The following is a 25,559-nucleotide window of genomic DNA, read 5'->3' as shown; positions in this document are numbered from 1 at the left end:
GTCTAAATGGATACGCAGGCGGTGTCCCACCATCAATTCTACAGTCATGACCCCAGTGGTGGTGTGAGGAATAATGTTGTAGGACAGCAAAAACGTGCCTATTGCATTGGCAACGACCTATGAGTCTGCTTCTTTATGGAGACCTTGAATGTCTGCATGTCTCCTTCTGCGAACCCATTTGAGGTAGAATAGTCATGGGCCATCCTGACATGATGAATGCCATTAGACTTGATAAAAGTCTGAAATTCGTCTGCCATAAACGTCGTTCCGCTGTCTGACACTGACACTTCAGGAAAACCATGGATCACAAAGATCTGCCTCAGTTTATCAGTAGTAGATGTAACGGTGGTGAATCACATGAGCTGAACATTCAGCCACTTGGAATGGACATCCACTAGGATTGGGAACATGTGCCCCAAAAAAGCCCAGCAAAAACTGCGAGCACAGATGGCCTGGCCTCTCCCAGGGATGCAGGTTCATTACTGCGGTAATGATGCTGAGTCTGGCAACTTTCACACTGCCCAACCATTTGTTCAATTTCTCTGTCAATGCCAGGCCACCTGATATATCTGCTGCCAGCACTTTCATTTTGCTCTGTAGAAGATGCAACTCTTGGAGCAGTGGTCGTTGCTGCGGGGGAGGAACAATTGCAAGGGCCCCCCACAATAGCACCATATCTTGGCAGGTTATCTCGTCCCTGTGTTACAAATACAACTTCATTTGCTCTACCTTGTTGAAGTTCCAACATATCAGCACCATTTTCTTGACACTTGGGTCCCCATCTGTCCGTGACATAATGTATGCGGCTGAGACAGGCAGGGTATTTAAAATATTATCTCCTGCAGAACCGGCAATGATGGTATGGTCTGTGACAGTGGGAAACGACTAAGGGCATCTGCATTCGAGATCTATGTTCCCAGCCTATGCTGGAAAGTTTAGCAATATACTGCCAGCAGCAAGGCCCATCTCCGCACCCTGGCGGAGGCAATCGGCGACACTGGCTTATCCTCCCGGAAAAGCCCCAGCAATGGCTTATTGTCAGGCACGGTGGTGAATGGCGTCCATCGATGTACTGGTGAAATTTCTTCACCGCGTAGGTGACTGTTAGGCTTTCTTTGTCGATTTGTGAGTATTTTTTCCCAGCATCTGACAAAGTCCTCGAAGCAAACGCAATTGGACATCTCCTCCCACCCCATCTGCCATTCTATGGGATAGAACTGCTCCAATTCTGTGTGGCAAGGTGTCACAAGTGACTACTAATGGCTTGCTCAGGTCTAATTGAATGAGCAATGTCAACAACTGTAAAGCTTGTTTCACATGGGCAAAAACCTCTCTTTACATATCCCCCCACTGCCCAAATGCTATCTTCCCAGCTCGCCAGGCCTATTGACCATGGAAGATTCCCAGTCTTTGGAAGTATCTGAGAGATAGCCACACTCATGTCCTAACAAGGACACAATGTAATATTGTCCATGGTCTTAATTTAACATAATTATTTTCAAAACTTACACACAAACTTTTTGATGTGCGTGTTTTAAAATTAGTCTCCTACTCATCCCAGCCCATAATTTCCCGTTCCACCTGCCATGGGAACTGTAGCCGATGAGGGGTGGACCATGGAAAGGTTCATTAACCTCGGGCAGGATTTTTCGGATTTGGGGTGATCCTGCCCTAAGAGTGGTATAACAGTTGGAATAACTTTCTTTTGAGTTCAGTTTTATAGACAATGCACTTTCTAAAGGTTAATAGATTATATTCACATCTTAGGAATTGCGAAATCATTCATTGTTTATTTAAAGCAAGCACATCAGCAAACATTGAGGTATCAAGTTAACCACCCTTCAACTTATATAAAGCGGGAGAAAGGACCTGGGGATTAAATTTTTGTTCAAACTACTCCATAATTTTAAACAACTAAATAATTAACGTCTGGAGAATTTTGAGATTTGTTTTAGACAAACAGGTTGTCAATCACTGTTTCCTTCTGACTCAAGAATTCCTGTGACAATATCAGCAGGGGACGTATCTGTGTCTAGTCAAGAATGAGTTCGCTGGAAGGAATTTGAGATGTTTAACACTGTGAATCGATACAAAGTGAAAAAAATAAGTGCGGAATGCCGAAAGCAAAGCAGGAAATTCTGGAAATACGTGGTGGATCAATCAACATTTCTAAACAGAAGCGTGGGTGCAAGGAAGATTTACTGGAAGGGTTGCGGCTGTGATGTGGACCTTGTGACCCGAAGGGGCTAGAGAAGAGGGGGTTGTTATTCTTAGAGCAGAGAAGATTAGGAAGAGAGTTTTTTAGAGGTGTTCAGAATCATCAATGGTTTTTATGGAATATGTACAAAGAAACTGAGCAGGATCTTGTGCAACTCACAGCATCCTTTCTGGATCTATCCTTGGTATGGCTCCTGCTCTGGCCAAGACCGCAACAAACTACAAAGGGTTGTGAATGTCGCCCAGTCCATTATGCAAACCAGCTTCCCATCCATTGACTCTGTCTACACTCCCCGCCACCTCAGAAAACCAACCAACATAATCAAAGGCCCCATGCACCCTGGACATACTCTCTTCCACCTTCTTCTGTTGGGAAAAAAATACAAAAGTCTGAGGACACGCACCAACCGACTCAAGAATAGCTTCTTCCCTGCTACCATCAGACTTTTGAATGGACCTGCCTATGCTAAGAGCTATGTTAAGCTGATCTTTCTCTACACCCTAGCTTTAAAGTAATACTATATTCTGCACTCTCTGCATTCCTTCTCCTCTATGTATCCTATGAACGGTATGCTTTGTCTGTATAGTGCGCAAGGAACAATACTTTTCCCAGTATACCAATACACATGACAATAATAAATTAAATCAAATCAACAAAAAGAATCAGGAGCATGAAGCAGAGGGGCTGATGGAACTTAATTGAGCAGGAGACTGAAAACCATCCTTCCCGGAGGTGAGGAATGAAATTATAGTTCAGGGAGGTTTGACCATAGCAAGCTTTGGAAAGTTTTTATACATGCATCTACCTGTCTTGCACGCACTTAAAAGGTAGTCCTGCCAGAATTAAATGCACCTTTCAAATTAAGTTATCAGAAGTACATGCCTTTAGATTCACAACTGCATATCAGTGGCACGTAGCAAGTGAGGTAATCAACTTGCTGGGATTGGCATGGATAGCAGCTGCTTTTTCCACTTTGGGAAGCGTTGATCCATGACAGGTGAGGATTAAGATCAGATGGCAGCAAACAAAAGACAACGGCTCGGCTGTCCGAGGCAGGCAGGCAGGGAGGGAGGGTGAGAAGAAGACTACCCAACGAAGGCAGAAAGGGAGATTGGGAGAGAATAAAGGAGAGGCGGCAGTATAAGGGGCTGGCTTGTCTGAGGAAAGGAGGGAAGCAGGCAGGAAGCGAGCCTTCAGGGATGTGCGGAGAAGGGAAGGACCTAGAATGATGAGTGTGATCATGTGGTAGCAGTGGGGTGGTGGTAGGGGGGTGGTGGTGGGTTGTGCTTTCTGAGCAGAGCTGGCCAAGGGCAGATGATCCTAGTGTTGCAACTCTGTAGCTCAGGAGAGCCACTGTTGTTCCATCAAGTACAGTATTGACAGTATCCCTCTGAACCATTCCCAGAAATGGACTATTTACCTCATAACCTGTAGAGTATCTTTACTGCTCCAAAATTTAGTAAGGTAGTGGTGTGACCTGGAGGTGGTTGTTGTATTTTTATAATGATATGAAAGCACCAAATACTCATAAGGGATTGAGTAAACATATTGTCGGTTTATTTATTAAGACTAGACGCATGAGAACAGCTATACAAAAGTATAAAGCTTGAGGACACCAGCAATAGAGTTAAATGTGTGTCTGCTCTGTTTTAGGCAAAAGTGAAACTAAAACTGGATTGCATGACACACTTACTTTCTGCTGATGTCAGACTGCTATCCCTTAAAGGTATATTACAAGAATGGTAACAATTAAAACCCCATGTTGTGTGAAATGGATGTGAGGCATTTTCCTTACCTACGGAAAGTTGACTGATAAGTGCTCTAGTTGAGACAAGGTCAATTATAGGCTGAGAGGTTTAGGATTATTTTAGATGGAATACATGATTGGGGAGAGCTCCAGCATCCAATTTTATCTATTTCCTGTTGCTCTTCGCAACATCAAAAATAATGAATTGTACAAAACGTTGCCTTTGATAAGGATTTATCCCACTTTACTGGTCAATATTGCTGATTGAGTAACACAAGTCAAAAGAGAGAAATCTTTGCCTCTCAAACTCAAGTATACAGTGATTGAGAAGGGATAAGTCAAAACCTGATTTTTTTTGTCCCAACCCTACCATACTTCTCAGTGTCAAAAGATTGACTCGTCAAGCTGACAAGACATTATAGGGTGGCATGGTGGCATAGTGGGTAGCACTGCTGCCTCATAACACCAGGGACCCAGGTTTCCTTGGGTGACTCTCTGTGTGGAATCTGCATGTTCTCCCCGTGTCTGCATGGGTTTCCTCTGGGTGCTCCAGTTTCCTTCCACAGTGCAAAGGTGTTGCAGGTGAGGTGGACTGGCCATGCTAAATTTCCCCTTAGTGTCCCAGGGTAGGGCATTAATGGAGTAAGTATGTGTGGGTATGGGGGTAAGGTAGAGGACGGTCCTGGGTAAGATGCTCTGTCAGAGGGCTGTTGCAGGCCCAATGGCCAGAATTTTACCGTCCCGTCTGCCACAGGAATTGGAGCGGGCAAGGGTTGGACCATGGAAAGGTCTGCTGACCTCGGGCGGGATTTTATGGTTTCAGGGTGAGAAAGGCTGTAAAATCCCACCCGATTGGTTGAATGGCCTCCTCCTGCACTGCAGGGATTCTATGATTACAAAATTACACAGAAACAGGACCCTTGGCCCAATAACTCATGCCTGTGCTTCTGGCCACATGAGCCTCCCTCAACACTGACAGATAGAACCCCTTGGTTCTGGTATTACCCAATAAAAAAAAGATTATACTTTCTTCAGTGTCTCTACATCATTTCTATAATATGGAATTAAGAAAGACTCACCAAGTGTCATTCAGCCAAGACATGGCTTCACTGTTTCTCAATTTTATCCCTGTGGAAATGGACCCCGGTACTTCATTTGCTTTTTATTAGTGGCCTCATTAAGCTGCGTCGCTACTTTTAGTGACTTTTGTCTCTGTGATGTCATGAAGTTGCATATATAAGGTTAAAAATGTGGTGTCGGACAAATGCAAATAATGAAAAGAAATGCTGAAATCAAAAGAAGAAATCATATAGCATTGTCTCTTTAAAAAGCTTGTGGCTTTCTGTGGATTTTAAACTGCAGCAGCAGGTTTGTAACATTTGTATCCAAAGCAGCAGTCAGTGTTCCAACATAGCCAAACAGGCTTTTGAATTGAACCAATGCGTTTAAAGCAAGGACACAGAGGCACAGGACCAATGGAATTCAAATGTGAGGTTTGTTGACAGCCTCAAGCCACTCAGATTGCAGGAATACTGTGAGGTAATTCCAGGTATTTAAACCCAGAGAAGAGGAAATAACTGTCAGCGTAAGCTTGCCATCTCTTTTTCGGAAGGAGGGAGAGGCAAGGCTGTCATATTGAATCCTGCAGTTATATATATTTATATATATATATATCTTCAGAAAATCACCGTCGAAGGAGAAAGAGATACCAACTCAAAAAGTGTTCCAGACGGAAGCATCAGAAGAAAGTTCATACTTCCAACAGATGCCTGGTATTATATTATTTGAGAGTGACTATATTCTAGAAGGATTTATTTCATTATTCCCGAATGAGTCTTGTAATATTCAAACAGCATTGTATTGGGGAGTTTATTCAGTTTGTTAATTGTTTTAATAAGGTTGTCACCAGTTTCTCCAGACCCTCACCAACTTTTACAGATACACCCTAGAAAGCATTCTTTCTAATTCTATCATAGAATCCCTACAGTGCAGAAGAAAGCCATTCAGCCCATCGAGTCTGCACCAACCACAATCCCACCCAAGCCCTATCTCCATAACCCCATGCATTTACCCTCGCTAGTCGCCCTGACACTAAGGAGCAATTTAGCATGGCCAATCCACCTAACCCGCACATCTTTGGACTGTGGGAGGAAACCGGAGCACCTGGAGGATACCCACGCAGACACGGGGAGAACATGCAAACGCCACACAGACAGTGATCAAACCCGGGTGTGTGGCACTGTGAGGCAGCTGTGCTGCCCCAAGTATCACAGCACGGTATGGCTCCTTCTCTGCCCAAGACCGCAAGAAACTACAAAAGATCGTGAAAATAGCCCAATCCATCACGCAAACCAGCCTCCCATCCATTGACTCTGTCTACACTTCCTGCTGCCTCGGAAAAGCAGCCAGCATAATCAAGGACCCCACGCACTCCGGATATTCTCTCTTCCACCTTCTTCTGTCGGCAAAAAGACACAAAGTTCTGAGGACATATACCAATCGATTCAAGAATAGCTTCTTCCCTGCTGCCATCAGACTTTTGAATGGACCTGCCTCGCATTAAGTTGATCTTTCTCTACACCCTAGCTATGACTATAACACTACATTCTGCACTCTCTCCTTCCTTCTCTATGTACGGTATGCTTTGTCTGTATAACATGCAAGAAACAATACCTTTCACTGTATTCTCATACATGTGACAATCGAAATCAAATCAAATCAAAAACAGTTTTAAAATAAAGACCTTTTAATTGTTCATGATAGAGAGTGTCAGATCCTGCTTTAATTTACCAAAACCGGTAGTGTCCGACTGCCTCAGACACATTCGTATAAGATTACAAGGCAAGGTACCCCTTTGGATGGTTCCAAAATCACGCAGAGGGAAAAACCACTTCCGCGTCATAACAGTAACTTGATCCTTTTGTTCCTCCACCCCATTTACATTATTTCCAAGGAGTATGTGGCCTTCTAAAATCCTGTTGCAAAAGCCTACAGCCTCATACTTACCAATATTGAAGTTCAATTGTCAATTATGTATCCATCTCCGTCACAAGAAAATAAATGGAGGAAAGTTTAAAGCCATTTGCATGTCATAACTGCTATTTTCACTTTTCCACAAGAGACCAGGTAAAGGAACGTCCAGCAAGTGGGAGGCCTTCAAATTACAACTGTAAAAGATATTGGTGAGCCCACATTTGGAGTACTGTGTACAATTCTGACCGCCCTGCTGTAGGAAGGGTGTTGTTAAACTGGAAAGAGTGCAAACAAGATTTATAAGGTTCTTACCGGAACTGGAAGATTTGAATTATAAGGAGAAGCTGGATAGGCTGGGATCTTTTTCCTTGGAGCGTCAGAGGATGAGGGGTGACCTTATGGAGGTCTATAAAATCATGAGGGGCAGAGATAAAGTGAATAACCAAGGTCTTTTCCACAGGATAGGGGAGTCCTAAACTAGAGGGTATAGGTTTAAGGCGAGAGGGGAAAGATTTGAAAAGGACAGATTTTCCGCACAGAAGATGGTGCGTATTTGGAATGAGCTGCCAGAGGAGGTGGTAGAGGCGGGTACAATTACAACATTTAAAATACATTTGGACAGGTACATGGATAGGGAAAGGTTTAGAGGGATATGGGCCAAACATCGGCAAATGGGACTAGTTCAGCTTAGGAAACCTGGTCGGCATGGACAAGTTGGGCCGAAGGGCCTGTTTTCGTGCTGTATATCTCTATGACTCTATATCAGGAGTAATAATTATGTGTGTCAAGTGGTAAACAATTCATGGAAAACCAGTAACAAGATCAGGATGACCAGTATCCAGAATCAGGACCTCGAGACACACACACAACCTCCCATGTTGTGTTGAGGCCTGTATAAATAGTAAAACAGGAGACAAGCAATGATTCTCTCATGAGATTCTCTAATCTCTTTCCTGTCAGCCAGTGTATCCCATGTCCCAACAGGTCACCCATAAAAACAATCTCATCTCCCCTCAGCTCTGTTACTGATTATCTTCAATCCCTATCCTCTGGGTTGCTGACCTTTCTGCCAATGGGCACTGTTTCTCCTGACTCACTAAATCAAAAATCAATACAAATAAAATGCTGTTCTATCCATAGCATCTACTTGATTTATTTTTGTGTGTGTTTTTTACAATAGAGAGCAGGCAATAATAAAACGCCAACTCAGTAACAATAATTAATGACCACTGATGCCGCATGATGCATTGGAGGATAACCCATTTTACCCTCTGTAACATACAATAGCACATCTATTGATTTGTGATGATTGAGTCCATCCCTGCTTACATTCCAGATTAGCCTGGTATCTGCGTGAATTTTCTGTTTAGAGTTTGTGTGCGTTCCTGTATATTTCCAGAAGTGCTCTAAATCTGTGATGTTAGTGCAATTAAATCTTTAACTATGCTGTTCATTTTGCCTGTTACTATTTTAAAGCCCATTCTAACTCAGAACAAGATGGCAGGAAAGGTTAGAGAGGTTATAGGTTACTGAGTGAAGCCTCCTGTGCAGTTAGCTAGTGTTGGGAAATCAGCTATTGCAGGAGGAGCACTAGGGAAGTGAGATCATAAAATTGAGGAACATGTGGCTTATTGAAACATTGGCCTGATGACAGAAGACAGAGGGTGGTTGTCGAGGGTTGTTTTTCAAACTGTAGATCTGTGACCAGCGGTGTGCCTCAGGATCGGTGCTGGGTCCACTGTTATTTGTCATTCATATTAATAATTTGGATGAGAATATAGGAGGCATGGTTAGTAAGTTTGCAGATGACACCAAGATTGGTGGCATAGTGGAAATGAAGAAGGTTATCTTGGATTGCAACGGGATCTTGATCAATTGGACCAGTGGAATGACGAATGGCAGATGGAGTTTAATTTTGATAAATGCGAGGTTATGCATTTTGGTAGACTGAACTAGGGCAGGACTTACTCAGTTAATGATTGGGCATTGGAGAGAGTTACAGAACAAAGAGATCTAGAGGTACAGGCTCCTAGCTCCTTGGAAATGGAGTCACAGGTGGACAGAGTGGTGAAGAAGGCATTCAGCATGCTTGGTTTCATTGGTCAGAACATTGAATACAGGAGTTGGGATGTCTTGTTGAAGTTGTATAAGATATTGGTAAGGCCGCACTTGGACTACTGTGTACAGTTCTGGTCACCCTATTATAGAAAGGATATTATTAAACTAGAAAGAGTGCAAAAAAGATTTACTGGGATGCTACTGGGACTTGATGGTTTGAGTTATAAGAGAGGCTGGATAGACTGGGACTTTTTTCTCTGGAGCGTAGAAGGCTGAGGGGTGATCTTATAGAGGTCTGTAAAATAATGAGGGGCATAGATCAGCTAGATAGTCAATATCTTTTCCCAAAGGTAGGGGAGTCTAAAACTAGAGGGCATAGGTTTAAGGTGAGAGGGAGAGATACAAAAGGGTCCAGAGGAGCAATTTTTTTACACAGAGGTGGTGAGTGTCTGGAACAAGCAGTAGAGGCGGGTACAATTTTGTCTTTTGAAAAGCATTTAGACAGTTACATGGGTAAAATGGGTATAGAGGGATATGGGCCAAATGTGGGCAATTGGGACTAGCTTAGGGGTTTAAAAAAAAGGGCGGCATGGACAAGTTGGACTGAAGGGCCTGTTTCCATGCTGTAAACGTCTATGACTCTATGGGCCTGATTTTACCACTTTGAGTCGAAGTGCCGAATCTGGGCGTCAAATAGATCTGAGCCTGGAATACTCTTTCCAGCGCGCCCATACACGTTTTGTCGGCTCCACTCCGAACCACGCAGTGGGCGGGGCTTAGCGCTGCCTGACCGATTGGAGCCCTGAACTGCGCATGCGCAGTTCGAAAAAAAATCTGAAACAGCGCGTCCGGGCGGGGAGGAAAAAGCAGAGAAAGCGGCTCTCTGACCCAGATATCTGGGAGGGTGGGGGGGGGGGTGGCGGTGGGGGGGTGGGAGGAGGAGAGGGGGGGTGATGGATCATCCTCTGGGGGGGCGGTGGGAGGATGGGGGGATGTATGGCAGTGTGTGACGAGAGACAGTGTTATTTTTCTTGATGAAGAGCTTCAATGAATACTTCTAACTTCTCTTGAATCTCACGAACCCTGTTGAGGTCCTCTGCCAGTTGAACTCGCCTTCCTGTCAACAGTTGAATTTTTTTAGCATTGTCATCAGCAAAACCCTCCAACACTTCTTTCACATTCTTTTCGAGGCGCCTCACTTCAGTATTTGTTAGCTGTTGTCAGATTGTGTTTGCTGTAATAGCTAGCATTCGCTGAATGCGCCAGAACAGGATAACGTTATTGCATTCAAGCTCAGAATCTACAAAATGCCGTTGGTAATAGTGGAAACCTCTTCTGCAAAGATTACAATGGTTCAACGATTCCATTAGAAAGTGTTTTCAGTAAACTTGGTGCCAAGTCTCTTTAATCAGAATGATGCCCACATCTACATCTTTGGCCTCCAGGTTTTTACGAACTGTTGTAACTTCATCGTTAGCAATCGTTACCCCCCCCCCCCCCCCGGCCCCCCCCCCCCCACAAAGGATAATGGCATTAGGGTTCTGCATGTAAGCCTTGCTTATGTTAAAAATTATATCCTTGGTGTCGGCAGCCATTCCTGATGTTACAGTACTGATAACACTAGGAAGATCGACCAGTACCATTTATTATCCTTTGTATCCAAGATGGTTCAGTAGATGCTTTACGCAGTATTGTAACTGACTTGGTGAGCCAGATGGACCTACAAGGCAGAAGGACCATCTTTGTGTTGACCAAAGTGGATCTAGCTGAGAAAAACCTGGCCAGTCCAAGTCGGATTCAACAGATTGTGGAAGGCAAGTTGTTTCCAATGAAGGCTTCGGGTTACTTGCCAGTTGTTACCGGTAGAGGCAACACCAATGAAGGTATTGATTCCATAAAAGATTATGAAGGAGAGTTCTTTCAGAATTCAAAATTGTTGAAGACAGGGATGCTGAAAGCACATCAAGTGACAACTAAGAACTTGAGCCTAGCAGTTTCAGACTGTTTCTGGAAGATGGTGCGCGAGTCTGTGGAACAACAGGCTGATGCATTTAAAGCTACTCGCTTCAACCTTGAAACTGAATGGAAGAACAACTATCCTCGGCTGAGGGAAGTCGACAGGAATGAACTATACGAGAAGGCAAAGAATGGAATTCTGGATGAAGTGATCAGCTTAGGTCAGGTTACTCCAAAACACTGGGAAGAGATTCTACAAAGGAAACTGTGGGAAAGAGTCTCTACACATGTGATAGAGAATATTGACCTTCCTGCTGCCCAGTCTGTGAATTCAGGCACATTCAATACCACAGTGGGCATCAAGCTCAAGCAGTGGACTGACAAACAATTGCCTCACAAAGCAGTCGAGGTTGCTTGGGGAACCTTGGAGGATGAATTTGCTCGATTTCTGTCAGAGCACAAAGGGAAGGACCATTTTGATATCTTTGACAAACTAAAACATGCTGTTAAAGATGAAAGTATAAAACGTCACAGATGGGATGAGCAGGCTGAAGACAGTCTGCAAGTCATCCAGCACAATGCTTTAGAAGATCGTTCCATATCTGAGAAACAGCAGTGGGATGCAGCTATCCATTTCCTGGAAGAAACCTTGCAAACCCGTCTTCAAGATACCGAATCTGTAATTCATGATATGGTGGGGACGGATTGGCAAGAAAGGTGGTTCTAATGGAAATCACGGTCTCCAGAACAGCATGTTCGAAGTGAAACCAAAACCGAACTGGAACGGCTGCTAAACATCACTGAGGAACATACAGCTTATCTCGCTAACAGAAGGATGGTGGAGGGAGACCAGCGATCGAGGTAGGTTGGGGGTGTGCTCTGGCGAGGGGGGCCTGCCTTGCAGAGGTGTCCGATCCCGGGGAGGGGGGCAGGGGGGTCTGCCGGGGGGGCCTGCCTCCCAGGGGAGTCTGATCCGGGGGGCGGGGCGGGGCGGGGGGGGGGGGGGAGGTCTGCTGGGGTGGTTAGTGGGGGGGTCTGCGAAGGATGGTCGAGGAGGATGGGCTTTGGAGGTTCCCCTGCAGAATACAAATCCGCTTCGGACTTTTATTCTGCAGGTCGCTAAAAGCGCGGATCCGGAACGGGCCAGAAGACGGTAAAGTGGGATTTGGCGGCAGGGTTGGGCGCGCGGTTTATTAAGTCAATTTAAATGCATGCTAATGCATTTAAATCGTCGGGCCGCCCAATTCGGGCACGGGCTGGACCCGCACCCAAATCGGGTGTCGGTAAAGCCGCGATCTGCTCGGAATCGGGTGCAGATCGCGGTATAGGCTCGACGCCCAACTTTACCGCGATTTCTCGCCCGAAAACGGGCACAAAGTTTTGGTAAAATCAAGCCCTATGTGTAGAGTGCAGGGATGCAGAATGGGGTGAGGGCAGCACAGTGGTTAGCATTGCTGCCTCACAACGCCAGGGAACCAACTACAGGAAGGATGTAAATAAGGTTGAAAGAGTGCAGAGAAGGTTCACAAGGATGTTGCCGGGACTTGCGAAGATGAGTTACAGACAGAAATTGAATAGGTTGGGACTTTATTCCCTGGAGCGTAGAAGAATGAAGGGAGATTTGATAGAGGTGTATAAGATTTTGATGGGTATAGATAGAGTGAATGCAAGCAGACTTTTTCCGCTGAGGCTAGGGGAGAAAAAAACCAGAGGGCATGGGTTAAGGGTGAAAGGAGAAAAGTTTAAAGGGAATATTAGGGGGGGCTTCTTCATGCAGAGAGTGGTGGGAGTGTGGAATGAGCTGCCGGCTAAAGTGGTAAATGCGGGGTCACTTTTAACATTTAAGAAAAACTTGGATGAGAGGGGTGTGGAGGATATGGTCCAAGTGCAGGTCAGTGGGACTAGGCAAAAAATGGTTCAGCACTGACAAGAAGGGCCAAATGGCCTGTTTCTGAGCTGTAATTTTCTATGGTTCTACGGAGTTTGCACGTTCTCCCCGTGTCTGCGTGGGTTTTCTCCGGGTGTTCCTGTTTCCTCCCATAGTCTGGAAGATATGCAGATTAGGTGGATTGGCCATGCTCAATTACTCCTTGGTGTCCATAGATGTGCAGGTGGATTAGCCATGGTAAGTTCATGGGTTACGGAGTTAGGGCAGAAAGATGTTTCGCAGAGTCGGTGCAAACTCGATCGGCCAAATGGCCTCTTTCTGCACTGTAGGCATACTATGAGATTTTATGGATTCTATGGGATGCCAGAATGTTGGATCATTCTTGGGGTGCTGACCTGGCTCCTGGTCTGGCTATATTTCCTTCTACACTGTAGGGTCCTATGGTTCAATGGTTCTGAAGTCAAGAGGAGGTTTGATAGCGGTGTTCAAAATCATGAGCTATCTTGGCAGAGTAGAAAGAGAAACATTATTCCCATCAGCAGAAAGATGAGGACCAGAGGTCACAGATTCAAGGTGATTGCCAAAAAGAACCAAAGGTGACATGTGGAAAAACCTTCTACACAGAGTGTCAGAATGGTTAGGACCTGGAATGCACTGCCTGAGAGTGTGGGAGCAGCAGATTTAGTTGTGGTGTTCTAAAGAGGGAGATTAGTGTAACAGCCTGTGACTGCTTGAGTAAAATAGAATCATTGAAAGGAAACCAAATGAAGATGAGCATCAGGCACAGCAAAATGACATAGAGACTAACATAGAAATTGGACTAAAAGCAACATATGCTGGGATTACCCCAGTCCAAAATAGTCTGCCTGGAGACAGGCCCTTTGCAGAATTCGTGTTCAGACAATTGAAAACCAAAGATGCACCAGGACACATTAGCAGGTGTAAAAGGACAGTTATACATTTCCTGAGAAACAAATCACCACTGTGATGCACCATCAATCGAGCAAAGACTAGTTTGTACGCAAGAACAAATAGGCTTTTATTAGCAAAAGACTTGGAGCACACCCATGCCGATGAACTGGTCCAGACTGAGGCAGGGGGGTGGGGAGAAGTCGCCTTTATACCTGGACCGGGTGGGGGAGGAGTCTCGGGTAGGGCCAGCAGGGATGTGTCCAGGCATGTCACATATACAGGTAATAAGCTAACAGTGGTTTACCACACACTGTATACATGGGACAGACACGCATCAGTGAAACAAGAGTTGATGCATATTAGAAGCTGAGAGTAGACATCTAGCACACAAACACAAAGGATCCACCCTTGAAACTCATTAACACCCCATTGAAACCTATCAACAATTATGTGAAACTAATCAGATCTAAGCACTGACAGGCCAAATCCTCGGAAGATTCCAGAAGGTAGCCAGACAGGTATAAGAAAGCTATGCTAGCAGTGTTTGAGAGAACCCACCTCTCCAGCTTCCCACAAAAGCACATCAGGACACGGCAGTGACAAGAGCAGCTCCCTTCCAGACCAGAGAGAGAGAGAGAGAGGCAGACTTGAGTGTTCAACGTACTGACAGAATCACAAAGATCCGGGATAGTATACAAATTTCAAAATGATCAATTAGTTAGAGAGAGAGAGAGAACGTTGTGAAACTTAAGTCTTTTACTGTTTGGAATAAAGTTGCAACTTGGTTATTGGTTCATCTGCTTGATATATGCAGAGGTGTTTGAGTAAAATCCATTATACACAGTGCTGGCTGAGTAAGTCCGCAGGATATTAGAAATACCCCGGTCAACATTAGATAAGCACCTGAAGAGAAAGGATTTGTGGGGCTACAGGCAAAGGGCAGGGGACTATTTTTATTCACTTATGGGATGTGGACGTTGCTGGCTCGACTAGAATTTACCGCCCATTCCTTGTTGCCCTTCAGAATATGGTGGTGAACTGCCTTCTTGAACTGCTGCAGTCCCTCTGGTGCGGATGCATCCACAGTGCTGTTAGGGAGGTAATCCCAGGATATTGACCCAGTGATGAAACGACAGTATATTTCCAAGTCAGGATAGTGAGTGGCTTGGTGGAGAATCTCCAGGTGGTGGTGTTCCCATGTGCCTGCTTCCCTTCTCCTTCTAGATGGTATTGGTGATGTGTTTGGAATGTGCTGCCAAAAGAACCTTGCTGAGTTCCTGCAGTGCATCTTGTGGATGGTAAGCACGGTTTCCATTGTTCATCAGTAGTGGAGAAGTTGAATGTTTGTGGAAGGGATAGCAATCACGTAGGCTGTTTTGTCTGGGTGGTGTTGAGCTTCTTGAGTGCTGTTGGAGCTGCACTCACCCAGGCAAGTGGAAAGTATTCCATCACACTCTTGACTTGTGCCTTGTAGATGGTGGACAGGGTTTGTCGGGTGACGGGTTGGCGGGGCGGGGGGGGGGGGGGGGGGGGGGTGCGGTCAGAAGGTGAGTTACTCGCCACAGGACTCCTAGCCTTTGACCTGCTCTGGTAGCCATAGTGTTGATACGACAGCTTTGACAAAGGGTCATCTGGACTCGAAACGTCAGTTCTTTTCTTTCCTTACAGATGCTACCAGACCAGCTGAGATTTTCCAGCATTTTCTCGTTTAGTTTCAGATTCCAGCATCGCAGTAATTTGCTTTTATTGATATGGCTGGTCTAGTTCAGTTTTTGGGTCAATGGTAACCCTGGGATGTTGATAGGATGAGCTAAACTGCTAAGAGCTGGCTGGTTTGATGGGCTGAATGGCCTCCTTCTGCACTGTAACCATTCTACAATTCTATGATTTTATGCTCTTTCTATAATGAGCCTGGTGCCCAGGCAATATTTGCATCCACACTGGGGCATGCTGGGAACCTTGGGCAACGTTTGGCCTTCGGCATCTATGCTCAGCACAACAGGAAGCAGGAGCCTGCTGATGAATTATTGGCACAGTAGGATCAAGAGAAGAAATGAATTTTTTTTATGTAGTATCTTTTCTGACCTTAGATCATCCTGAGGTGCAGCACAATCTTCAAAGAGGAATTGGATCTCCACTTAAAGAAAAAATTGCAGGAAAGGATGGAGAGTGGGAAGTTGTGTCCAATTGGTATCTCTTTCAATGAGCTAACACTAGCACCATGGGCTGGATGACCTCGTACAGTGCTGCGTGATTTTTTTTACGGTTTTAAGTACTTTTAAAATTGATTTATAGCCACAATGGATATCTTCCACTTTGAATCACTGAAGCAGCAGATAAGATTCCTCACAAACGGGTTATGTTCTCGGCGAAGGCGTATGGAATCAGCGGTGAAGTAAGTTAGACACAAAGCAGCCGCAAGGATTAGGGAAGAGAGAGTAGCCATGAAAGGGAACAGTTCCACCTGAGCAGAGTTGGAATCTCACAGGAGATTCTTCCTCACAGCTTTACTCAAGTATTGGAACCATCACACTTCCGACTGATGACAGTAGCAATATGAGTGGCCAATGAAGGGTAAAACCATGAAGGCAATAGATGTTAGAAGGAATGAGTGCCATGTTTGACCGATTGTCACATTAGTGCGGCACTGGAACTGGTGATAGTTCATTACAAAAAAGAACCCATCTTCATAGCCAAACTCACAAAAGGCATAAGATAATTGCCTAAAGATCCACAGGGGAGATAAGATTTTTTTTAATGCAGTGAGCTGTTACGATCAGGAATGTACTGTCTGACAGGTTGATGGAAATACATTCAATAGTAACTTGCAAATTGGAATTGAATATATCGTAGAAAAGTTTTTTTTAAATGCAGGGCCTTAGGGAAAGAGTGGTTGTTCACATATCTTCACACCCAGACTGCTTTTTAACCCTTTGGAGAATAGTGGGGGAAGGATTACCAAGCTCATTATCAGCCAGTTGAACCCTGTTATGAATGTTCCTGGTTAAAGTCCAACAGGTTTATTTGGTAGCAAAAGCCACACAAGCTTTCAGAGCTCCAAGCCCCTTCTTCAGGTGAGCTCCAAAAGCTTGTGTGGCTTTTGCTACCAAATAAACCTGTTGGACTTTAACCTGGTGTTGTTAAACTTCTTACTGTGTTTACCCCAGTCCAAGCCGGCTTCTCCACATCAAGAATGTTCCTTCCATGGCCAACAAGTTCTGGCGTTGGACTTGAACCTGGATCTTCTGGTCCAGCGGTGGGGCACTACCACTGCATCACAAGACTGCCTTATCTGAGGAAAAAGTAGGAAAGTGGAACTAGGTTTTTTTTATTCATGGAACGTGGGCATTGCTAGCGGGCCAGCATTTATTGCCCATCCCTAGTTGCCCTTTAACTGAGTGACTTGCTAGGCCATTTCAGAGGGCAGTTGAGAGTCAACCACATTGCTGTGGCTCTGGCATCACATGTAGGCCAGACCAGGTAAGGATGGCAGATTTCTTTCCCTAAAGGACATTAGTGAACCAGATGGGATGTTTCTGACAATCGACAATGGTTTCATGGTCATTAGTAGAGTCTTAATTCCAGATATTTTTTATTGAATTCTAATTCCACCACCTGCCATGGCAAGATTCGAACCCAGGTCCCCAGAACATCAGCTGAGTTTCTGGATTAATAGTCCAGTGATAATACCACGGGGCCACCACCTCCCCAGCTGTTTCAAATATATGGCACTGGCAAGATGGACTGATTGGCCTCCTTCTGTGTTGAATGATCCTGTGAGCTATGGAATAGCCCTGAACAGAGTCAGGTTAGCCATGTGATCTCCTCAGGATGGTGATGGTGGTTGTAGAAGTGTTGGGTTCCAATGAACAGTAACCAAGGATTTAGAGCTACTTTCTTCAGTATTCTGAGCAGCTCTTACATCCTTCACTTTGTCCGTGCTCCGGAGAGAATTCCCGCACATCTGTCACGTGAGCCTTCAAGTAGCCACTATCTTGTCATCACGTGACCACTGAGTCGACTGTGGTTGTGGCCATTTTGCATATATTTCCCAAAAATTGAACAGAGAAGCTCGATGAGCTGAACACTCATTTTTTTCAATCATGTTTTACTGCAAGCAATGCCTGAATTGTCTTCATGTACAGCACAATGGCCAAAAATTCTAAAAGATAATTCCTTGGCTCAAGCACTCAAATCGACATATAGATTGACAGCTTCACCACCAAACTTGGATTGGGAATATTTAATAGAAAGATTAACCAGCGATTTCAGCATCCTACAGTGCAGAAGAGGCCATTCGACCCATCGGGCCTGCACTGAAAATAATCCTACTCAGGCCTACCTCAGTAACCCCACACATTTATCCTACTAACCTCCTTGACACTAAGGGGCAATTCAGCATGGCCAATCCAGCTAACCCACACATCTTTGGAGGAAACTGGAGCTCCCAGAGGAAGCCCATGCAGACACAAGGAGAATGAGCAAACTCCACACAGACAGTCACACAAGACTGGAATTGAATGCGGGTCCCTGGTGCTATGAGACAGCGGTGCTAACCACTGTGCCACCGTGAATTCATTGGGCTTCATGTGAATGGACATGGTGTTCTCAATCAATTGCAATATGTTTGCAATATTTTGGGACTGATTTACAGCATCCTAAATCTCCAGAGCTATAATCTTGCAAAAATAGCACATTTTAATCATATCTCATAATGCAAGTCTAAATATCTGACCTTGTGATTGTGAGATCCTCAGAATAATAATGGGAAGCATTGCGTCTATCCATGTTGGTAGTTAGGCAGGATGTTTCTCACACTCTTGTTAACATTTATTGAACCAAGATATCCAGGTTCATAAACTGAAGTTAAACAAAACATTAAATCAGTTTGGTGATGAATTCTTAAAATACAGAATTGCCAGGTGGTATCAACTCATTACTTCAATATTAATTACATCATAAAGAGAAAAATATAAGAAAAAATTCTGGCCCTTTTAGGTGCAGAAATGTCACAGTGTAGGGAGGGGAGGAAATTTAGGCCAAATTCCTGCGTCCTCATTCGCGGCTGGGATTCTCCAGTGCCACTAAAAGTGAGTGGAGTTTTGGCTGGAATGCCCTACTTTCCATTCCCGCTCACAACAGGTCCCACCATGGACTAACCGGAGAATCCCGCCCTTAGAATGGGACATATTTCTGTCTCTTTCTGATACATGCCAGAATTCAAGCAGCAATGTGTGGGCACTTCTTCAGCCTGTTCCATCAACCTGCTCCCTCCCCCCCGCTCATGACCTTACTTCAAAAGATGGTTCTGGAAGCTTGGCAATTTTCATATAATCGTAGAATTCCTACTGTACAGAAGGAGGCCATTTGGCCCATCGAGTCTGCACCGATGCTCCGACAGAGCATCCCACCCAGGCCCTATCCCCATAACCCCACATATACACCCTGCTAATCTCCCTGACCTACACATCTTGGGACACTAAGGGACAATTTAGCATAACCAATCCACCTAAATCTCAGTTGGAATATTGCCCATTCAGCCCAATCTAAAGCCAACTGGAAACATTCTGGTAAATAAACAGATAGTCTGTTTACCTGATACCTGAGTGAGACCTGGCTAAAGGATGTGCTTACATTTTAACGCCCCGTTGTCCATGCATCATGTAGAATGATTCGGACCTGTCAGGCCTGACCTTTTTCCAGTGGCAAGTCTTGTTTCTTTCGGGGGAATAAAGAACAACACATAAACCTCTTTGTGTCTCGCTGTAAGAAGAGCAAGAGCTTTAATCGTTTCAGTGGGTTTTTTGCCATCAATGTCATTCTTTTTTTTCTGAAAGGAGTCTCAGCTTGCAATGGTCTGACCTTGGCAAGTGCATCAATCTGTGTTCCTAAAGGTTTTGCTTATAGTCTCTGTTTAAGAAAAGAAAGGATTGATTTTCCTGACCTGCTGCATGCCAGCATTGTCTGTTTGCCATTTTGCAATTGGGATCGCAAGCACACAAACATTCGCCTATTCTTTATTTTTAAAAAAGGCAACAATATATTATCTCAAAGTGTATAACGCAATAGTTTCAAAGTGTTGTGAATGTTCTAAAAAAGACTTGTCGTTATATGGCATCTCTTATGACCTCAAAATGTCCCAAAGCAATTCACAGCCAACTAAGTATTCCTGAAGTGTAATTTGTAGTGTAAGGAATGCAGTAGCCAATTTGGACATAGCTAAGCCCCCAAAACAACAATGTAATAATCATCGTGGTATTTGAAGTCAATTAAGTAAAATTGGGTTACTCACAAGTGGTGGACTAGACATTCTGATCAAAATGCTTTTTTTGTGATATACATGCACAAATAAGCTACACCAAGTTATAAAGACCCACCCACCTGATGAAGGAACAGCCAGTTCCGAAAGCTAGTGGCGTTTGCTACAAATAAACCTGTTGGACTTTAACCTGGTGTTGTGAGATTTCTTACCAAGTTATAAAGAACAGGCCCTTCAGCACCCAGGCTGTGCTGACACAGATGCCTCTCTAATCTAATATTTTCTTGCCTCTATGTGATCCATATCTCTCTATCCCTTCATGTATCTATCCAGATGCCTCTTGAATGTTGTTATAGAATCTGCATCCACCACCTCCTCCAGCAGCGCATTCCAGGCATTCACCACCCTCTGTGTGAAAAACTTGCCCCTTGCAGCTCTTTTAAATTTCCCCCCTCGCACATTCAACCCATGCCCCTGAATAATTGACCCTTCATGTGAGAAGGTTCTGAAAAGACTCTGACTATCCACTTGATCCAGGATTGTCATAATCTTGTAAACCTCTATCAGGTCTCCCCTCATTCTCCGACATTCCAATGAAAACAATCCAAGTTTGTTCAACCTTTCTTCATAGTCCATATCCTCCAAACCAGGCAACATCCTGGTAAATCTCTTCTATACCCTTTCCAATGCATCAACATCCTTCCGGTAGTGTGGCGACCAGGATTGGACACAATACTCCAAATGCAGCCTAACCAAAGTCTTATACAGCTGCAAAGTGATTTTCCAATTCCTAAACTCAATGCCATGACCGATGAAGGCCAGATTGCCATTGCCTTCTTGACCACCTTGTCCACCTGAGTTGTCACCTTCAGGGAATTGTGGATCTATACGCCAGATCCCTCTGCATGCCAATATATCTAAGGGCTCTATCATTGACTATGAACTTTCCTTCTGCAGTCGACCTTCCAAATCGCATCACCTCATATTTGTCAGGGTTAAATTTCATCTGCCATCTTTCGGCCCAGGTCTCCAGCCGATTTATATCCTGCTGTATCCTCTGACAATCCTCCTCACTATCCACTACTTCCCCCAATTTTTGTATCATCTGCAAATTTACTACTAACATTTTCCTCCAAATCATTTATATATGTATTACAAACAACAGAGGCCCCAGCACTGATCCTTATGGAACACCACTTGTCACAGACCTCCAGTGAAAAAAGTTCCCTTCCACTCCTACTCTCTGCTTTCAATGCCCAAGCCAGTTTTGTATCCATTTTACCAGCTCACTTCGGATCCCATATGACTTCACCTTCTATATCAGCCTGCCATGAGGAACCTTATCGAAGGCTTTACTAAAGTCCATGTGTACAACATCCACTGCCCTGTCCAGGTCAATTTTTCTTGTCACTTCCTCAAAGAACTCAATCACGTTTGTGAGACACGACCTCCTCTTCACAAAACCATGCTGCCTATCACTAATAAGCCTATTCTCTTACAGATGTGAGTACATCCTGTCCCTAAGAATCTTCGCCAATAATTTCCTCACCATTGATGTGAGGCTCACATGCCTATAATTTCCTGGATTGTCTCTTCTGCCCTTCTTAAACAGAGGAACAATGTTAGCCATTCTCCAATCCTCTGATACCTCGCCCGTGGCTAAAGAGGATATAAAGATTTTGGCCAAGGCCTCATCAATTTCTTCCCTCGCCCTCGCTGAGTATTCTGGGATAGAACCCATCTGGCCCTGGGGACTTGTTAACCTTAATGTTTTTCAAAACCTCCAATACCTCCTCCCTTTTTATCTCAACATGTCCTAGAATGTCAATATCCTCCTTTCTACACTCACCATCCACCACATCCTTCTCCTTTGTGAATATTGATGCAAAGTACTTGTTAAGGACCTCACCCACCTAATCTGACTCCACACTTAAATTCCCTCCACTGTCCTTGAGTGCACTCACCCTTTCCCTAGCTGACTTCTTCCTCCTTATATATGCATAAAAGTCCTTGGGATTCTCCTTAATCCTGCCTGCCAAGGACATTTCATGGCCCCTTTTAACCCTCCTAAGTCCTTGTTTAAGCTCTTTCCTGCTATCTTTGTATTCCTCAAGACCCTTATCCATTTTCAATTTCCTGAAATTTATGTATGCCTCCTTCTTCTTTTTCAGTAAGCTGACAATCTCTCTTGTCATCCAGGGTTCCCAAATCTGCCATCTTTATCCTTCATTTTTACAGGGACATACTAGAACATAGAACATAGAACAGTACAGCACAGAACAGGCCCTTCGGCCCACGATGTTGTGCCGAGCTTTATCTGAAACCAAGATCAAGCTATCCCACTCCCTATCATCCTGGTGTGCTCCATGTGCCTATCCAATAACCGCTTAAATGTTTCTAAAGTGTCTGACTCCACTATCACTGCAGGCAGTCCATTCCACACCCCAACCACTCTCTGCGTAAAGAACCTACCTCTGATATCCGTCCTGTATCTCCCACCACGAACCCTATAGTTATGCCCCCTTGTAATAGCTCCATCCACCCGAGGAAATAGTCTTTGAACGTTCACTCTATCTATCCCCTTCATCATTTTATACACCTCTATTAAGTCTCCCCTCAGCCTCCTCCGCTCCAGAGAGAACAGCCCTAGCTCCCTCAACCTTTCCTCATATGACCTACCCTCCAAACCAGGCAGCATCCTGGTAAATCTCCTCTGCACTCTTTCCAGCGCTTCCACATCCTTCTTATAGTGAGGTGACCAGAACTGCACACAATATTCCAAATGTGGTCTCACCAAGGTCCTGTACAGTTGCAGCATAACCCCACGGCTCTTAAACTCCAACCCCCTGTTAATAAAAGCTAACACACTATAGGCCTTCTTCACAGCTCTATCCACTTGACTGGCAACCTTTAGAGATCTGTGGATATGGACCCCAAGATCTCTCTGTTCCTCCACAGTCTTCAGAACCCTACCTTTGACCCTGTAATCCACATTTAAATTTGTCCTACCAAAATGAATCACCTCACATTTATCAGGGTTAAACTCCATTTGCCATTTTTCAGCCCAGCTTTGCATCCTATCTATGTCTCTTTGCAGCCTACAACAGCCCTCCACCTCATCCACTACTCCACCAATCTTGGTGTCATCAGCAAATTTACTGATCCACCCTTCAGCCCCCTCCTCTAAGTCATTAATAAAAATCACAAAGAGCAGAGGACCAAGCACTGATCCCTGCGGCACACCGCTAGCAACCTGCCTCCAATCCGAAAATTTTCCATCCACCACCACCCTCTGTCTTCGGTCAGACAGCCAGTTACCTATCCAATCGGCCAACTTTCCCTCTATCCCACACCTCCTCACTTTCATCATAAGCCGACCATGGGGGACCTTATCAAACGCCTTACTAAAATCCATGTATATGACATCAACTGCCCTACCTTCATCAACACACTTAGTTACCTCCTCAAAAAATTCTATCAAATTTGTGAGGCACGACTTGCCCTTCACGAATCCGTGCTGACTATCTCGGATTAATCCACATCTTTCTAAATGGTCGTAAATCCCATCCCTAAGGACCCTTTCCATCAATTTACCAACCACCGAAGTAAGACTAACCGGTCTATAATTACCAGGGTCATTTCTATTCCCTTTCTTAAACAGAGGAACAACATTCGCCATTCTCCAGTCCTCTGGCACCATCCCCGTGGACAGCGAGGACCCAAAGATCAGCGCCAAAGGCTCTGCAATCTCATCCCTTGCCTCCCACAGAATCCTAGGATACATTTCATCAGGCCCAGGGGACTTATCGACCTTCAGTTTATTCAAAACTGCCAAGACATCCTCCCTCCGAACATCTATTTCCTCCAGCCTATTAGCCTGTAACACCTTCTCTTCCTCAAAAACATGGCCCCTCTCCTTGGTGAACACTGAAGAAAAGTATTCATTCATCACCTCGCCTATCTCTACTGACTCCATACACAAGTTCCCACTACTGTCCTTGACCGGCCCTAACCTCACCCTGGTCATTCTTTTATTCCTCACATAAGAGTAAAAAGCCTTGGGGTTTTCCTTGATCCGACCCGCCAAGGACTTCTCATGTCCCCTCCTAGCTCTCCTAAGCCCCTTTTTCAGCTCATTCCTTGCTAACTTGTAACCCTCAATCGAGCCATCTGAACCTTGTTTCCTCATCCCTACATAAGCTTCCCTCTTCCTTTTCACAAGACATTCCACCTCTTTTGTGAACCATGGTTCCCTCACTCGGCCATTTCCTCCCTGCCTGACAGGAACATACCTATCAAGGACATCCAGTATTTGTTCCTTGAAAAAGTTCCACTTTTCATTAGTTCCTTTCTCTGACAGTTTCTGTTCCCAACTTATGCCCCCTAATTCTTGCCTAATCGCATCATAATTACCCCTCCCCCAATTGTAAACCTTGCCCTGCCGTACGGCCCTATCCCTCTCCATTGCAATAACAAAAGACACCGAATTGTGGTCACTATCTCCAAATTGCTCTCCCACAACCAAATCTAACACTTGGCCCGGTTCATTTCCCAGTACCAAATCCAATGTGGCCTCACCTCTAGTCGGCCCATCCACATATTGTGTCAGGAAACCCTCCCGCACACACTGCACAAAAACTGCCCCATCCAAACTATTTGACCTACAAAGGTTCCAATCAATATTTGGAAAGTTAAAGTCCCCCATGACAACTACCCTGTGACCCCCACACATATCCATAATCTGCTTAGCAATTTCTTCCTCCACATCTCTATTACTATTTGGGGGCCTATAGTAAACTCCTAGCAACGTGACCGCTCCTTTCCTATTTCTAACTTCAGCCCATATTACCTCAGTGTGCAGATCCCCCACGAAGTGCCTTTCTGCAGCCGTTAAACTATCCTTGATTAACAATGCCACTCCTCCACCTCTTTTACCAGCTTCCCTACACTTAGTGAAACATCTATACCCCGGAACGTCCAACAACCATTCCTGTCCTTGTTCTACCCACGTCTCCATAATGGCCACAACATCGTAGTCCCAAGTACCAATCCACGCCCCAAGTTCATCTACCTTGTTCCGGATGCTCCTTGCATTGAAGTAGACACACTTCAACCCACCTTCCTGTCTACCAGTACCCACCCTTGACCCTGATACCTTCCCCAATACCTCACCACCCTCTCTGACTTCTGGACTACAACTCCCTTTCCCACTCCCCTGACAAATTAGTTTAAACCCCCCTGAAGAGCCGTAACAAATTGTCCTGAATTGTTAACAACTGACTTTTAAAAGACTCCCACATATCGGATGTGGATTTACCCACAAACAGCCGCCTCCAGTCTACATTCCCTCGCTCCTGCCTAATACTGTCGTAGTTAACCTTCACTCTGGGAGTACTTCTATCCTTTTCTACAAGTGTCTTGAAACTTATAGAATTGTGATCACTGTTCCCAAAATGGTCCCCCAGTAAGACATCAATCACCTGTCCGGGCTCGTTTCCCAGAACCAGGTCTAAGATAGCCTCTTCCTCAGTTGTACGATCTACATATT

At 44.7% G+C, this 25,559-nt stretch overlaps 1 pseudogene; it reads left to right on the top strand.

Moving 5' to 3' along the window:
- The window catches only part of LOC144508893 (dynamin-like GTPase OPA1, mitochondrial), a 162,521-nt pseudogene that overhangs the window by 43,158 nt on the left and 93,804 nt on the right, over nucleotides 1–25,559 (top strand).

This window comes from Mustelus asterias, chromosome 21, assembly GCF_964213995.1.
Source record: "Mustelus asterias chromosome 21, sMusAst1.hap1.1, whole genome shotgun sequence".
Lineage (NCBI taxonomy): Eukaryota > Metazoa > Chordata > Chondrichthyes > Carcharhiniformes > Triakidae > Mustelus > Mustelus asterias.
Note: the sequence above shows the minus strand (reverse complement) of the source record. Positions and strands in the feature narration are given on the sequence as shown.